This window comes from Bos indicus, chromosome 20 (genome assembly GCF_029378745.1).
Source record: "Bos indicus isolate NIAB-ARS_2022 breed Sahiwal x Tharparkar chromosome 20, NIAB-ARS_B.indTharparkar_mat_pri_1.0, whole genome shotgun sequence".
NCBI lineage: Eukaryota > Metazoa > Chordata > Mammalia > Artiodactyla > Bovidae > Bos > Bos indicus.
In genome coordinates this window covers 43879227-43895921 of record NC_091779.1, presented here as the reverse complement: position 1 = coordinate 43895921, position 16695 = coordinate 43879227, and the positions used below count along the sequence as shown (strand labels likewise).

The window sequence follows — 16695 nt, the reverse complement described above, 5'->3', positions numbered from 1 at the left end:
ACATGAACACTTTGAAAATATGCTTAGTTCCAATTTTCTTAAAACATTTTGAGGTAATGTTTCCTTTCTTCAGTACATTACATAGCATCAGATTTACAAAGTACATACAAACAGTACTTTTAGAATATATAACCAATAGTTATTATGTAATATTAAATCAAATAATTTAATTTGTAATATGTGCTTAAGAATTTTATTTCCCAACATGGACTTAATAAGAAATCTAGAATTGTATGTTAATTTTACTCATTAAAAATATTTTAGCATTTTTATTTAAATATACTTCCTCCTCCAAAGCAGTTAACCCAAGATAAAAGTTTCATGAACTAGATTTTATATATTTGATTCTTATACTACATAATAAGTAGAATTCACTAGTTGCAAAGTTTGTACAGTTTTCAGGAAATAGACAAAATATGCATGTGTTTTCAGACAAAATTTTTAGAAAGGATGATATTTGTGGATGACATCCATATTAGAGTTCTCCAGAGAAACAGACTAATCGGATATATAGATATATAAGAAGAGATTCATTATGGGAAGAGATTCACTATAGGAATTGGCTCATGCAATTTGGGAGGTTGAGATGTGTGATTATCTGGGGCTTGCAAGCTGCAGATCCAGGAAAGTTGGCGGTATAATGCAGTCAACGTCCAAAGGCATGAGAAGCAGGACTCTCAGGTCCAAGGGCATGAAAACGGATGTTGTATCTTGAGAGTGAGATACAACACTCACTTTTTGCCTCTTCTTTGCCTTTTAGTTCTACTTGCACCCTCAGCAGATTGGGTGATGTCCCCATCAATCTCATTGGTAAGGCTGGTTTTCCTTATTTAATCTAATAAATTAAATGATCATCTCTTCTTGAGACATCTTCACGGCTATACTCAGAAACAATGTTTTACCAGCTATCTGGGCAACTCTTAGACCATTAAAGTTGATACATTAATCATCACAGCACCTCATAAAATGTGTGTACCACAGTATAATTCACAGAGTTGTTATAACTGGCAACCACTGGGAGGATAATTTGCTTCTTATATGCATTGATTTTTAAATAACTTAGTGTTATCTATATACAAGTATTAAGATAATGTCAAGAAACACAGGTACTGATATTTTGCAAAATGTGGCTCTGTAAAACAAAGGCACCAAACAAAAGGATAAATATTTTGGCACAGAAAGTAGATACTTGACAAGTTTTGTTAGAATGAAAATCATTCTTATGTGTGTGACATCAGTGTAGCATGATGATTTAAGTTTTAATACATTTAAAAATTATTTTTGAGGAAAATATTTCTAAAATGAGTATATCTTCTCTTTTTTCTTAGTTTCAAAGTCATACACACCCATGTAAAGTATCTAGAAAATGTAAATTGAGCAATTGTATAAATTTTATTAAAATACTGTTTAAATAATTTGACAAACTCAAATAAATAATGTATAACATTAAAATTCTCAACCTGTCATTTATGGTCTATGAGATGAATTCAATCTGGCTTTAATTTTAATCACATCTTGACCTCCAGTTATGCATATTCTGTACTTACTATTGTTGATGTATGTGACTTTTCATCCAACCTTGACAGTGTCAGATAGGAAACTTTCAATGCTTCAAGGTAAAGATGACAAATTGATGTGTGTACACTATTTTTCATATGCTTCATTAGTCCTAGGATGAACTGAAAAGTTATTGTGCCCCATATTTCCCTTCTTACACTGTACTTACACATTTACTTTGGAGATTCAGGAATCTCCATGCATATGTATATGCATTTGATCAGTTTAGGATTGTTTATTACAGAAAAAGAAGTGACCTTTTTCTCTACCAAGGCACATTATTGTTTGGGATGAAGAATCTCCAATTAGGGTCCTTAACTTTTACTTAAAATGTCTTCATAAGCTTTATGATATAGCTCAGTATTTTGCAAAAGGCATTCTTCAGATGGCTAATTATTTTTTATATTCTCTCAATAGAAAGTTTCATTCAATTCAGGGTTTCTTTTTTAAATTCACTATAGTCTCTGCCAATGATTCTTTTTGTGTGTCCACAATCAGATGCAAAGCCAAGAGACTTATCTATATTTTCATATTGTTTAGTTTATAATTTAATCCATTATCATTTCCATGCATTCATTAAAGAACAGACAATGTTGAGAGGAAACCACTTTGGGCTTTAAGTTACTTTCGTCACAAATCTGTTACATTTATCTCTAGAGTTACTAGTCAAAATATCTCCTTAACCATTCAAATCTTTTGGTATATCTTTACATTAAAAATATATTATTGACAGAGAATACTATTCTTAACAGTGAAAGTTTTCAAAGTGCTCTTATTTTTAATAATTTTGATTAGAGAATTATTAGTGCCCACATTGTATATAATGCATTATGTGTCTAAATTCTGTATGTGGACATTTTCCCTCTTTTAAATGATTCTAAATTTACTCCTAGATAATTAAGTCTATATTGTTATTCTCATGGTAAACTGTAATCACTTTCTAAATTCACGTTAGATGTTATCTCCACCATAAAGGTCTTTCTGACCTTTATCCAATACCAAATATAATTCGCCTCTACTTTGTTACTATTACTGTTGCACCTTCTGCAATGATTCTGTATGGCAAATAACACACTGTTTTGTTATCTATTTATATGTCTAACTCTCCAATTATACAGAGAACTCACAGAGGAGCAATATTTTATTCTTAATTGAATTAGAATTGCATTAAATATATAAAATACATTTAATATGTTGTAATAAAAATATAAAACTAATAGCACTTATAAAATTCTTGAGAATTTAAAATGTGCTAAAATTTAATTAGTTAAAAATTAAATTAATTATATTTTGATAACATTTGTTAATTTTACATATTGATAATATATTGCAGATTTTAAGATAGATATAAAAATATTAAAGTTGAACTGTTCTTTTTTTTTAACTTCATTTTTTTTTAAATTTTATTTTATTTTTAAGCTTTACATAATTGTATTAGTTTTGCCGAATATAAAAATGAACCCACCACAGGTATACATGTGTTCCCCATCCTGAACCCTCCTCCCTCCTCCCTCCCCATACCACCCCTCTGGGTCGTCCCAGTGCACTAGCCCCAAGCATCCAGTATCATGCATCAAACCTGGACTGGCATCTCGTTTCATACATGATATTTTACATGTTTCAATGCCATTCTCCCAAATCTTCCCACCCTCTCCCTCTCCCACAGAGTCTATAAAACCGTTCTATACATCAGTGTCTCTTTTGCTGTCTCGTACACCGGGTTATTGTTACCATCTTTCTAAATTCCATATATATGCGTTAGTATACTGTATTGGTGTTTTTCCTTCTGGCTTACTTCACTCTGTATAATAGGCTCCAGTTTCATCCACCTCATTAGAACTGATTCAAATGTATTCTTTGTAATGGCTGAGTAATACTCCATTGTGTATATGTACCACAGCTTTCTTATCCATTCATCTGCTGATGGGCATCTAGGTTGCTTCCATGTCCTGGCTATTATAAACAGTGCTGCGATGAACATTGGGGTACACGTGTCTCTTTCCCTTCTGATTTCCTCAGTGTGTATGCCCAGCAGTGGAATTGCTGGGTCATAAAGCAGTTCTATTTCCAGTTTTTTAAGGCATCTCCACACTGTTCTCCATAGTGGCTGTACTAGTTTGCATTCCCACCAACAGTGTAAGAGGGTTCCCTTTTCTCCACACCCTCTCCAGCATTTATTATTTGTAGACTTATGGATTGCAGCCATTTTGACTGGTGTGAAATGGTACCTCATAGTGGTTTTGATCACAGCAGGACTCTCTATGACCCACCTCCCAGAATATTGGAAATAAAAGCAAAAATAAACAAATGGGACCTAATTAACCTTAAAAGCTTCTGCACATCAAAGGAAACTATTAGCAAGGTGAAAAGACAGCCTTCAGAATGGGAGAAAACAATAGCAAATGAAGCAACTGACAAACAACTAATCTCAAAAATATACAAGCAACTCCTACAGCTCAACTCCAGAAAAATAAATGACCCAATCAAAAAATGGGCCAAAGAACTAAATAGACATTTCTCCAAAGAAGACATACAGATGGCTAACAAACACATGAAAAGATGTGTTTGAGCACAACATCATTCATTATCAGAGAAATGCAAATCAAAACCACTATGAGGTACCATTTCACACCAGTCAGAATGGCTGCGATCCAAAAGTCTACAAGCAATAAATGCTGGAGAGGGCGTGGAGAAAAGGGAACCCTCTTACACTGTTGGTGGGAATGCAAACTAGTACAGCCACTATGGAGAACAGTGTGGAGATTCCTTAAAAAACTGGAAATAGAACTGCCTTATGACCCAGCAATTCCACTGCTGGGCATACACACTGAGGAAATCAGAAGGGAAAGAGACACGTGTACCCCAATGTTCATCGCAGCACTGTTTATAATAGCCAGGACATGGAAGCAACCTGGATGTCCATTGGCAGATGAATGGATAAGAAAGCTGTGGTACATATATACAATGCAGTATTACTCAGCCATTAAAAAGAATACATTTGAATCAATTCTAATGAGGTGGATGAAACTGGAGCCTATTATACAGAGTGAAGTAAGCCAGAAAGAAAAACACCAATACAGTATACTAATGCATATATATGGAATTTAGAAAGATGGTAATGATAACCCTGTATACGAGACTTCAAGAGAGACACAAATGTATAGAACAGTCTTTTGGACTCTGTGGGAGAGCAAGAGAGTGGGATGATTTGGGAGAATGGCATTGAAACATGTATAATGTCATATGAAATGAATCGCCAGTCCAGGTTCAATGCATGATACTTGATGCTTGGAGCTGGTGCACTGGGACGACCCAGAGGGATGGTATGGGGAGGGAGGAGGGAGGAGGGCTCAGGATGGGAAACACGTGTACACCCGTGGTGGATTCATGTTGATGTATGGCAAAACCAATACAATATTGTAAAGTAATTATCCTCCAATTAAAATAAATAAATTAAAAAAAAACATTGGTACTTACAGAAAGGCTGTAAGAAACCAAGGTTTTGCTTGTGAAGAACATGTAAATGCTTGCTTATTACTTACTTCCAGAAGCAAGGTAGATGAAACAGGTTGAAACTGTCTAGAATTCTTAGTGATGTGCCAGAACCGTCCCAGCATGTGCCTTGTCTACATTGAGAGCCAGCTCTGCCCACTTTGGCTTCACCACAGTTCTCTACTAGGCAAACACTACCACTATGGAGGACTGCCCATTCGGGAGACAGTGCTGCTTGGACATAGCATTGCCTCTGAAAGGGAGAGGGCAGCCATCGTTGACACTCACAGAGGTGGTGGATTGGGAGCTTTTTGGAGCTCTAACTGGTGTGCTGGAACTGGCCTAGTACATACCCAGGCTTGCACTAGGCACCCACTTCAGCTCTTCTTGCTTCCATGCTGCTAGCCACTGGGGTGAAGCGCTTTGCCAAGGACAGCACACTTTGAATGAATAGTGTCAACATGGACCTGATCCTAAGGATTTCAGCTCCAGCACCTTGGAACACGCACCTATTTTCAACCAGAGAGCCATGACCACAAAGCATAGGAGAGTGCAAGGCTCATATCTAGCCTTGGCTCTAACGCATTCACCTCCAGATCTACCTCCCATCCACCCATGATAAAGACTATTATCAGAGTTGCTATAGAGGGATAAAGATCATTTATAACAAACTCACAACTAACATCATACTCAATGATGAAAAGCTGAAAGATATTTTTCTTTTCTAAAATCAGTAAAAGACAAGGATGCCCACTCCTGCCCACTTCTATTTAACATAGTATTGTGAGTCCTTGCTGCAGGAATTGAACAAGAAATAAAAAGGATCCATAATGGAAACAAAGAAATAAAACTGTCACTATTGCACGGGACATAATATTGTACTAAGAAAACCATAAAATCTCCACTCAAAAACTATTAGAAGTAATAAATTAAGTTGCAGAATACAAGATTGAGATACAAAATTTTTTGCTTTTCTGTATACTAATAATGACTAATCAGGAGAATAAAGCAAAAAACAATCTCATTTAAAATCACATCAAAGGAATAAAATACATAAGAATAAGCTTCAACTAAGGAGAAAAAAAGACCTATGCTCTAAAGTATAAAACGCTGATAAAGGAAATTATAGATGATGCAAAGAAATGGAAAGATATCCCATGTCCATGGATTACACAAGTTAATATTGTTAAAAGGTCCATAAAACACAAAGAAATCTATAGATTAATGCTATCTCTGTCAAAAGGCCCATAGTATTTCTCGCCAAAGATGATGCACTTAAAGCCAGTTCAGTTTAGTTCAGTTCAGTCGCTCAGTTATGTCCGACTCTTTGCGGCCCCATGAATCCCAGCACACCGGGCCTCCTTGTCCATCACCAGCTCCCAGAATTCACTCAAACTCATGTCCATCAAGTCGGTGATGCCTTCCAGACATCTCATCCTCTGTCATCCCCTTCTCCTCCTGCCCCCAATCCCTCCCAACATCAGAGACTTTAGAACATAGCAGTAATTAAATTGCACGCAGAATAATTGCCCTATTTAGAATATAGGGGTATATTCGCATGAGGTGGCCAAAGTATTGGAGTTTCAGCTTCAGCATCAGTCTTGCAATGAACACCCAACACTGATCTCCTTTAAATGGACTGGTTAGATCTCCTTGCACTCCAAGGGACTCTCAAGAGTCTTCTCCAACACCACAGTTCAAAAGCACCAATTCTTTGGTGCTCACCTTCCTTCACAGTCCAACTCTCACACCCATACATGACCACTGGAAAAACCATAGCCTTGACTAGATGGACCTTTGTTGACAAAGTAATGTCTCTGCTTTTCAATATGCTGTCTAGGTTGGTCATAACTTTCCTTCCAAGGAGTAAGCATCTTTTAATTTCATGGCTGCAGCCACCATCTGTAGTGATTTTGGGGCCCAAAAAATTAAAGTCAGCCACTGTTTCCACTGTTTCCCCATCTATTTGCCATGAAATGATGGGACCAGATGCCATGATCTTCGTTTTCTGAATGTTGAGCTTTAAGCCAATTTTTTCACTCTCCTCTTTCACTTTCATCAAGAGGCTATTTAGTTCCTCTTCACTTTCTGCCATAAGGGTGGTATCATCTGCATATCTGAGGTTATTGATATTTCTCCCGGCCATCTTGATTCCAGCTTGCGCTTCTTCCAGCCCAATGTTTTTCATGATGTACTCTGCATAGAAGTTAATTAAGCAGGGTGACAGTATATAGCCTTGACATACTCCTTTTCCTATTTGGAACCAGTCTGTTGTTCCATGTCCAGTTCTAACTGTTGCTTCCTGACCTGCATATAGGTTTCTCAAGAGGCAGGTCAAGCGGTCTGGTATTCCCATCTCTTTCAGAATTTTCCACAGTTTATTGTGATCTACACAGTCAAAGGCTTTGGCATAGTCAATAGAGCAGAAATAGATGTTTTTCTGGAACGGTCTTGCTTTTTCCATGATCTAGTGGATGATGGCAATTTGATCTCTGGTTCCTCTGCCTTTTCTAAAACTATCTTGAACATCTGGAAGTTCACGGTTCATGTATTGCTGAAGCCTGGCTTGGAGAATTTTGAGCATTACTTTACTAGCCTGTGAGATGACTGCAATTGTGCAATAGTTTGAGCACTCTTTAGCATTGCCTTTCTTTGGGATTGGAATGAAAACTGACCTTTTCCAGTCCTGTGGCCACTGCTGAGTTTTCAAATTTGCTAGCATACTGAGTGCAGCACTTTCACAGCATCATCTTTCAGGATTTGAAATAGCTCAACTGGAATTCCATCACCTCCACTAGCTTTGTTTGTAGTGATGCTTTCTAAGGCAGAATTGACTTCACATTCCAGGATGTCTGGCTCTAGGTCAGTGATCACACCATCATGATTATCTTGGTCATGAAGATCTTTTTTTATACAGTTGTTCTGTGTATTCATACCACTTCTTCTTAATATCTTCTGCCTCTGTTAGATCCATACCATTTCTGTCCTTTATTGAGCCCATCTTTGCATGAAATGTCCCTTAGTATCTCTGATTTTCTTGAAGAGATCTCTAGTCTTTCCCATTCTGTTGTTTTCCTCTATTTCTTTGCATTGATCGCTGAAGAAGGTTTTCTTATCTCTTTTTGCTATTCTTTGGAACTCTGCATTCAGATGCTTATATCTTTCCTTTTCTCCTTTGCTTTTCACTTCTCTTCTTTTCACAGCTATTTGTAAGGCCTCCCCAGACAGCCATTTCCCCTTTTTGCTTTTCTTTTCCATGGGGATGGTCTTGATCCCTGTCTCCTGTACAATGTCACGAACCTCTGTCCATAGTTCATCAGGCACTCTATCTATCAGATCTAGTCCCTTACATCCATTTCTCACTTCCACTGTATAATCATAAGGGATTTGATTTAGGTCATACCTGAATGGTCTAGTGGTTTTCCCTACTTTCTTCAATTTAAGTTTGAATTTGGCAATAAGGAGTTCATGATCTGAGCCATAGTCAGCTCCATAAAGTCAGTTAATGTATAGGAAAGGAAGTAAGAATATACAATGAGGAAAATGCAGTCTCTTTAATAAGTTGTTTTGAGAAAACTGGAGTGCTACATGAAAAGGGATGTAATTAGGACACTTTTTCACACTATATGTACACACAAAATGGATTAAAGACCTAAATCTACAATAAGAAACAATAAACTCCTAGAATAAACTGTAGGCAGAACCTTTTTGACATAAATTGTAGCACTATTTTCTATCTCCCAAAGCAAAAGAAATGAAAGTAAAAATAAGTGAGAGCTAATTAAATGAGAGCAACTTAAACTTTAAAGCTTTTGTTCACAGTGTGTGCTTAGTCACTCAGTCGTGTCTGAATCTCTGCAACCCCAGATTGTAGCCTGTCAGGGCCCTCTATCCATGAGATTCTCCAGACAAGAATACTGGAGGAAGTTGCCATTTCCTTCTTCAGGGGATCTTCCCAACCCAAGGATCGATCCCAGGGGTCTCCTGCATTTCAGGCAGATTCTTTACTGCTGAGCCACCAGGGAAACCCAAACTACTGAATAAAAGAAAGTCTCTGCAAATAATACAACCAATAAGGAGTTAATATCTAGAATATATGAACAGTACACACAACTCAATAACAAACAATCTAACAAATGGACAACAAATGGCCAGAAGACTGGAATATTTTTCCAGACTACATACAGATATCAACAGGTACATGAAAAGATGCTCAACACTTTAATCAGAGATGTGCAAATTAAAATCCACAAAAAAGATATCTCACACCTGTCAAAATGGCTTTTATCCAAAAGTCTACAAATAGCAAACATTGGTGAGGATATGGAGGAAAGGGCACCCTTGTACACTGTTGGGGAAATGTAGATTGATCCAGTCACTATGAAAAACAGTTTAGAGTTTCTTCAAAACACTAAAACTAGAACTACCATATGGCCCAGCAATTCCACTCATAGGTATATATCCAAAAATAGAAAAACACTAATTTGAAAAGATACATGTACCCTAATGTTCATAGTAGCACTATTTACAATAGCTAAGTTATAAAAGCAACCTGCTGCTGCTGCTGCTAAGTTGCTTCAGTCGTGTCCAACTCTGTGCGACCCCATAGACGGCAGCCCACCAGGCTCCCCCGTCCCTGGGATTCTCCAGGCAAGAACACTGGAGTGGGTTGCCACGTCCTTCTCCAATGCATGAAAGTGAAAAGTGAAAGTGAAGTCGCTCAGTCCTTTCTGACTCCTAGCGACCCCACGGACTGCAGCCCACCAGGCTCCTCCATCCATGGGACTCTCCAGGCAAGAATACTGGAGTGGGGTGTCATTGCCTTCTCCATAAAAGCAACCTAAGTGTCCATTAACAGATGACTGGATAAATAACATGTCTCTCTTTCTCTGTCTCTGTCTCTGTCTCTCTCTCAAACACACACACTCAGAGGATGGAATATTAGCCATAAATAAGAATGAAATTTCACCTTTTGCATCAACATGGATGGACATGGAAGATATTATGCTTAGTGAATTTAAGTCAGCAGAGATAGAAAAATACTATTTTTATCACTTATCTGTGAAATCTACAAAATGAAATAAATGCATGAATATGAAAAAACAGAAATGGAGTTAGAGATATAGAGCATAAATTAGTGGTTATCAATGGGGAGAGGGAAGGCTGGAAAGGGCAAGACAGGGGTAGGAAATTAAGAAATACAAATTTAAAATAAGATACAGAATATATTGTACAGCACAGGGAAAATATCCATATTTTATGATAACTCTAAATTTAGTATAATCTATAAAATAGTGGATCACTGTGTTTTACACTTGAAGCTAATAACTCATCTATATTTCAATCAAAATGATGTGTTCATTTTTTTTATCAGTATCACATATGTGCTATAACTTTTTTGAGTTCAATGAATTTTATAAAGGACTTTACTGCCCTGCTTTAAGATTTGGCTCTGCATACTTTTCTCCCAAATATACAAATCTATAAACCAGTGAGAGCAAACTATAGTTAATTTAAATCCTTATGCTGTTCCTTTCTAATTATCTGAAAGAGTCAAGGATTTTTTATGTCAATTTCCACGAAAGAAAAATAAAATAAACTTGGATTTATAAAAATCACTACAGTACAGAACCAGAAAAGCATATAATTGAAAAATACTGTAGTTAAAGGGTAAATGAGAATAAGTTCCTAAAAACAGATTACAATGAAATGGGGCAATTATTGAGAAAAAGTGTGGGTTCTCAATATGATTTAAGGCACAACCACCATGAAATTAGAGCAAGAAGAATAAATATGGAGTATATCCATATAGTTTATAAAGATAGCAACACTATATACAATGCATACATTTCATTATAACAGTTAAAAGAGAAGTATGAATCTTGAGAAAATAAAATCGCTGAAAGTAAGAGAATGAAATTAAGTTTACTTGACCTTGAACCATCTGAGACAATAACATTTGGATCTGTTGTTCACAATAATGTTTTCAAAATAATGCTTGTTTGGAAATTAAAACATTAAGATGAATGTGAAATCACAACTGCCTCATTTGCTGTGGAAATTCTGGATCTATGGAAATGTATCTGGTCATGAGTTACTGTGAGTGAGCCTGCAGGCCATGAAATATGTGCATGTTAGTTCAGTTCAGCCACTCAGTTTTTGTGGCCCCATGGACTGCAGCAGGCCAGGCTTCCCTGTTCATCACCAACTCCTGGAACTTGCTCAAACTTATGTCCATTGAGTCAGCGATGCCATCCAACCATCTCATCTTCTGTCCTCTACTTCTCCTGCCTTCAATCTTTCCTAGAATCAGGGTCTTTTCTAATGAGTCAGTTCTTCGCATCAGGTGGCCAGAGTATTGGAGTTTCAGCATCAGTCCTTCCAATGAATATTCAGGACTGATTTCCTTTAGGATGGACTGGTTTGATCCCCTTGTAATCAAAGGGACTCTCAAGAGTCTTTTCCAACACCACAGTTTTAAAAGCATCAATTCTTTGGCAGTCAGCTTTCTTTATGGTCTAACCCTCACATCATAATGGCTAATGGAAAAAACACAGCTTTGACTAGACAGATGTTTGTTGGCAAAGTGGTGTCTCTGCTTTTTAATATGCTATCTATGTTAGTCATAGCTTTTCTTCCAAGGAGCAAGCATATTTTAATTTCATGGCTGCAGTCACCATCTGCAGTGAGTTTGGAGCCCCCCAAAATAAAAGTCAGCCACTGTTTCCACTGTTTCCCCATCTATTTGCCATGAAGTGACAGGACTGGATGCCATGATCTTAGTTTTTTGAATGTTGAATTTTAAGCCAGCTTTTTCATTCTCCTCTTTCACTTTCATCAAGAGGCTCTTTAATTCTTCTTCACTTTCTGCCATAAGGGTAGTGTCATCTGCACATCTGAGGTTATTGATATTTCTCCCAGCAATCTTGATTCCAGCTTGTGCTTCATCCACCCAAGCATTTCACATGATGTACTCTGCATAGAAGTTAAATAAGCAGGGTGACAATATACAGCCTTGACATACTCCTTTCCCAATTTGGAACCAGTCTGTTGTTCCATGTCTGGTTCTAACTGTTGCTTCTTGACCTGCATACAGATTTCTTAGGAGGCAGGTTAGGTGGTATGGTATTACCATCCATTTAAGAATTTTCCAGTTTGTTGTAATCTATACAGTCAATGGTTTTAGCATATTCATTGAAGCAGATGTTTAAAATAAAAATTGTTGTGCAGTCACTAAGTCATGTCTGACTCTTTCTGATCTATGGACTGAAGTATGCCAAGCTTCCTTGTCCTTTATTATCTCCTGGAGTTTGCTCAGACTCATGTCCAATTAGTTGGTGATGCCATCCAAACATCTCATGCTCTGTCACACCATTTTACTTCAGCCCTCAATCTTTCCCAGCATCAGGGTCTTACCTCCAATGAATCAGCTCTTTGCATCAGGTGACCAGAGCACTGGAGCTTCAGCTTGAGCATCAGGGTTGGTTTGTTTCCAAATGAATCAGGGTTGATTTCCAATGAACATTCCAATGAATACTCAGAGTTGATTTCTTTCACGATTGAATGGTTTGATAAAAAATAATCTGTTGGAAACTTAGACTGTGGCTTCTGTGTGTCAAGGGGATTTGCATACGTCTTTACTCTCAAGCTCAGCAGATGCATGTGCCCCATTTTAATGAGTAAAGACACAGAGGTAGCTCCAGGGTCAAGTGATGAAATAAAGATGCTGAGCAAGCTGCATTTTCTGCTCAGTTCTTTTGTCAAGTCACGTAAACAAAGTACTATTTTAAAAACCCATTGTTTCTTTTAAGTCTGACTGACAATTGCTATTTGAAGAGGGTGAAATAATACATAAGATATAAGGTTCGACTTAGAGGTGATCAGAATTACACATAAAAAGAGCTGACAGAGGATAAAAACAATAACTTGAAAAATTAAGTCTCATGCTGCTAAGTCACTTCACTCATGTCCAACTCCGTGTGACCCCATGGACTGCAGCCTACCAGGCTTCTCCGTCCATGGGATTCTCCAGGCAATAACACTGGAGTGGGTTGCCATTTCCTTCTCCAATGCAGGAAAGTGAAAAGTGAGAGTGAAGTCGCTCAGTCGTGTCTGACTTTTAGCGACCCCATGGACTGCAGCCAACCAGGCTCCTCCATCCATGGGATTTTCCAGGCAAGAGCACTGGAGTGGGGTGCCATTTCCTTCTCCATTAAGTCTCATGATTAGTTGTAAATGAGAATTTGGTGAAAAGTTGTCAAACCTAGATATATTCTAGTTTTTAAAATGTGTAAGAATAATGAAAAAGCTACACAAGCTAAACAGATTAATAAGGACAAAGAGACAAAGACAGACAAAGACAAAGACACTTGGGCTTTCTATAGGATTCTTTCCTTTAAAATGGACATCATCCATGAATAAAGGGAAAATAATGAGATGAAAAAAACTAAATTATTCAGTAGATATTTAAGTGTGGAGGCAAATAAAAGATATTTCCTAGTAAAAAATAATTTTAAGTTTATATTTATAAAAATCTCACAAAACACCATAAAATTCATAAATATAATTCCAGATGTGAAGAAGTTGTTATATAAAAGATCTAATAATGAGAGGTAAAAATAGGAAAGATTAGAAATTCTTTTAAATAAATATAATTAATTTAGTTATAAAACCTATGTGACTATCAAATTTGGGAAGGGTAAATCTATCCAATAAAAATTAATAATCATTTCCACTTCTAAAATTTTAATGTATGATATTTATATAAAACTCAAAATGCGAAAGTTTTTACAAGATCTGTATCAAATTTATAGAAGAGAAAGCTCAACATTCAGAAAACTAAGATCATGGCATCTGGTCCCATCATTTCATGGCAAATAGATGGGGAAACAGTGGCTGACTTTATTTTTGGGGGCTCCAAAATCACTGCAGATGGTAATTGCAGCCATGAAATTAAAAGATGCTTACTCCTTGGAAGGAAAGTTATGACCAACCTAGCCAGCATATTAAAAAGCAGGGACATTACTTTACCAACAAAAGTTCATCTAGTCAAGGCTATGGTTTTTCCTGTGGTCATGTATGGATGTGAGAGTTGGACTGTGAAGAAAACTGAGTGCCAAAGAATTTATGCTTTTGAACTGTGGTGTTAGAGAAGACTCTTGAAGAGTCCCTTGGACTGCAAGGAGATCCAACCAGTCCATTGTAAAGGAGATCAGACCTGGGTGTTCATTGGAAGGACTGATGTTGAAGCTGAAACTCCAGTATTTTGGCTACCTGATGCAAAGAGCTGACTCATTTGAAAAGACCCTGATGCTGGGAAGGATTGAGGGCAGGAGGAGAAGGGGACAAGAGTGGATGAGATGGTTGGATGGCATCACTGACTTGATGGACATGGATTTGGGTGGAGCCTGGGAGTTGGTGATGGACAGGGAGGCCTGGTGTGCTGCGGTTCATGGGGTCTCAAAGAGTCGGACATGAATGAGCAACTGAACCAAACTTAACTGTGTAATATTTTAAAATATTTTGTTATTATTATCACTACCCCCAATGGCTCAGTGGTAAAGAATCCACTTGCAAAGCAGGAGACACAGAAGTTGCAGGTTCAATCTCTGGGTCAGGAAGATTCCCTGGAGAAGGAAATGGAAACCCACTCCAGTATTCTTGCCTGGAGAATCCCATGGACAGAGGAGCTCAGCAGGTCTACAATCCATAGGGTTGCAAAGAGTAGGACACAGTGAAGAGACTTAGCAAACATACATTATAGACATCATTATAATTTTTATCCTTAGCACTCTGCTTATTGTTACTATTTAGTCTGTGTTTCTTAGCAAGAAGGTATATACAATCATGCCAAAAAAGTTAGTTAAAACAGAAATATATTCTTTATAAAGCTCAGAAAACACTGAAGAGCTTATTATAAAGTAAGAAATGTTTCTTAAAAGCACTTAAAATCTTTCATTATGCAGTGTAAGTATAAAGTGATAACAAAATAATTAACATTAATAATTAAAATTTGTTTTTTACCATTGAAAAGAAGACTATCACACTTACATATAACAATCAGCCATGTTGTACTTAGAATAAATCACATACAAAGAAATTATAAAACAATAAACATAGAGTCCTACAATTTCATTTAGTTCCAATATCAGAGATCAAAATTTGAGAAAAGAAAGTCAATAAAATTTGTACAATGTATTTGAATGGAGGAAGATATGAAGGACAGAGTTCTCAAAGCCTTATAGAAGTCTTCTTGAATCATCAGCTGAGTATCTACCTGAAGACACATAAGATAAGTCACTAAAACTAGTAAAGACAAATTACCACAGGAGAAAATTAAATCTAGGTATCATACAAAGCCAGAAATTTGAGTTCCCAGTGTCCAGAGCAGAGAAATCTTATGAAACAAACAGGGCATTCATAAATAAGTACCACACCTTAGTGGGCAAGGATCCCTTAGAAGGAATGGAACAGCTCTCACAGTCAACAAAAAAGTCCAAAATTCAGTACTTGGGTGTAACCTCAAAAATGACAGAATGATCTGTTTGTTTCCAAGGTAAACCATTCAACATCACAGTAATCCAAGATTATGCCCCAACCGCTAATGTCAAAGAAGCTGAAGTCGAACGTTTCTATGAATACATACAGGACATTCTAGAACTAACAACAAAAAACGATGTACTTGTCATCATAGGGAACTGGAATACAAAAGTAGGAAGTCAAGAGACACTTGGAGTAACAGGCAAGTTTGGCCTTGGAGTACAAAATGAAGCAGGGCAAAGGCTAACAGAGTTTTGCCAAGAGAACACACTGGTCATAGCAAACACCCTCTTTCAACAACGCAAGAGACGACTCAACAGATGACATCACCAGAAGGCCAATACCAAAATCAGGTTGATTATATTCTTTGCAGGTGAAGATGGAGACACTCTATGCAGTCAGCAAAAACAATACTGGGAACTGACTGTGGCTCAGATCATGATCTCATTATTGCAATATTCAGACTTAAATTGAAGAAACTAGAGAAAACCATTAGGCCATTCAGGTTTGAAGTAAAAAAATCCCTTGTTGTTATACAGTGGAAGTGACAAATAGATTCAAGGGATTAGATCTGATAGAGTGCATGAAGAACTATGGACAGATGTTTACAACATTCTATAGGAGGCAGTGACCAAAACCATCCCCAAGAAAAAGAAACGTAATAAAGCAAAATGGTTGTCTGAGGAGGGCTTACAAACAGCTGAGAAAAGAAAAGAAGCAAAAAACAAAGGAGAAAAGGAAAGATATACCTAACTGAATTCAGAGTTCAAGAGAAAAGCAAGGAGATATGAGAAAATAATTAAGTGACCAATGCAAATAAACAGAGAAAAACCATAGAATGGGAAAGACTAGCGATCTCTTCAAGAAAATTAGAGATACCAAGGGTACAATTCATTCAAAGATGGGAACAGTTTAGGGAAAAAAAAACTGAAAGAACCTAACAGAAGCATGGATTAAGAATAGGTGGCAAGAATACACAGAAATGTACAAAAAAAGGTCTTAATGACAGATTAACCATGATGGCATGGCCACTTATGTAGAGCCAGACATCCTGGAGTCTGAATTCAAGTGGGTCTTAGGATGCATTACTATGAACAAAGCTAGTGG

The 16695-nt window shown here is 37.1% G+C and overlaps 1 long non-coding RNA gene across 1 annotated transcript in view; it reads right to left on the bottom strand.

Annotated features, from left to right (window-relative positions):
• LOC139178064 (uncharacterized) overlaps positions 1-16383 on the bottom strand; it is a 33306-nt gene extending 16923 nt beyond the window's left edge. Inside the window, exon 1 of the long non-coding RNA XR_011562495.1 lies at positions 15486-16383. This is a non-coding gene — a long non-coding RNA (uncharacterized lncRNA). The remainder of the gene's footprint in view (positions 1-15485) is intronic.
• Between the last annotated feature and the right edge of the window lie 312 nt (positions 16384-16695).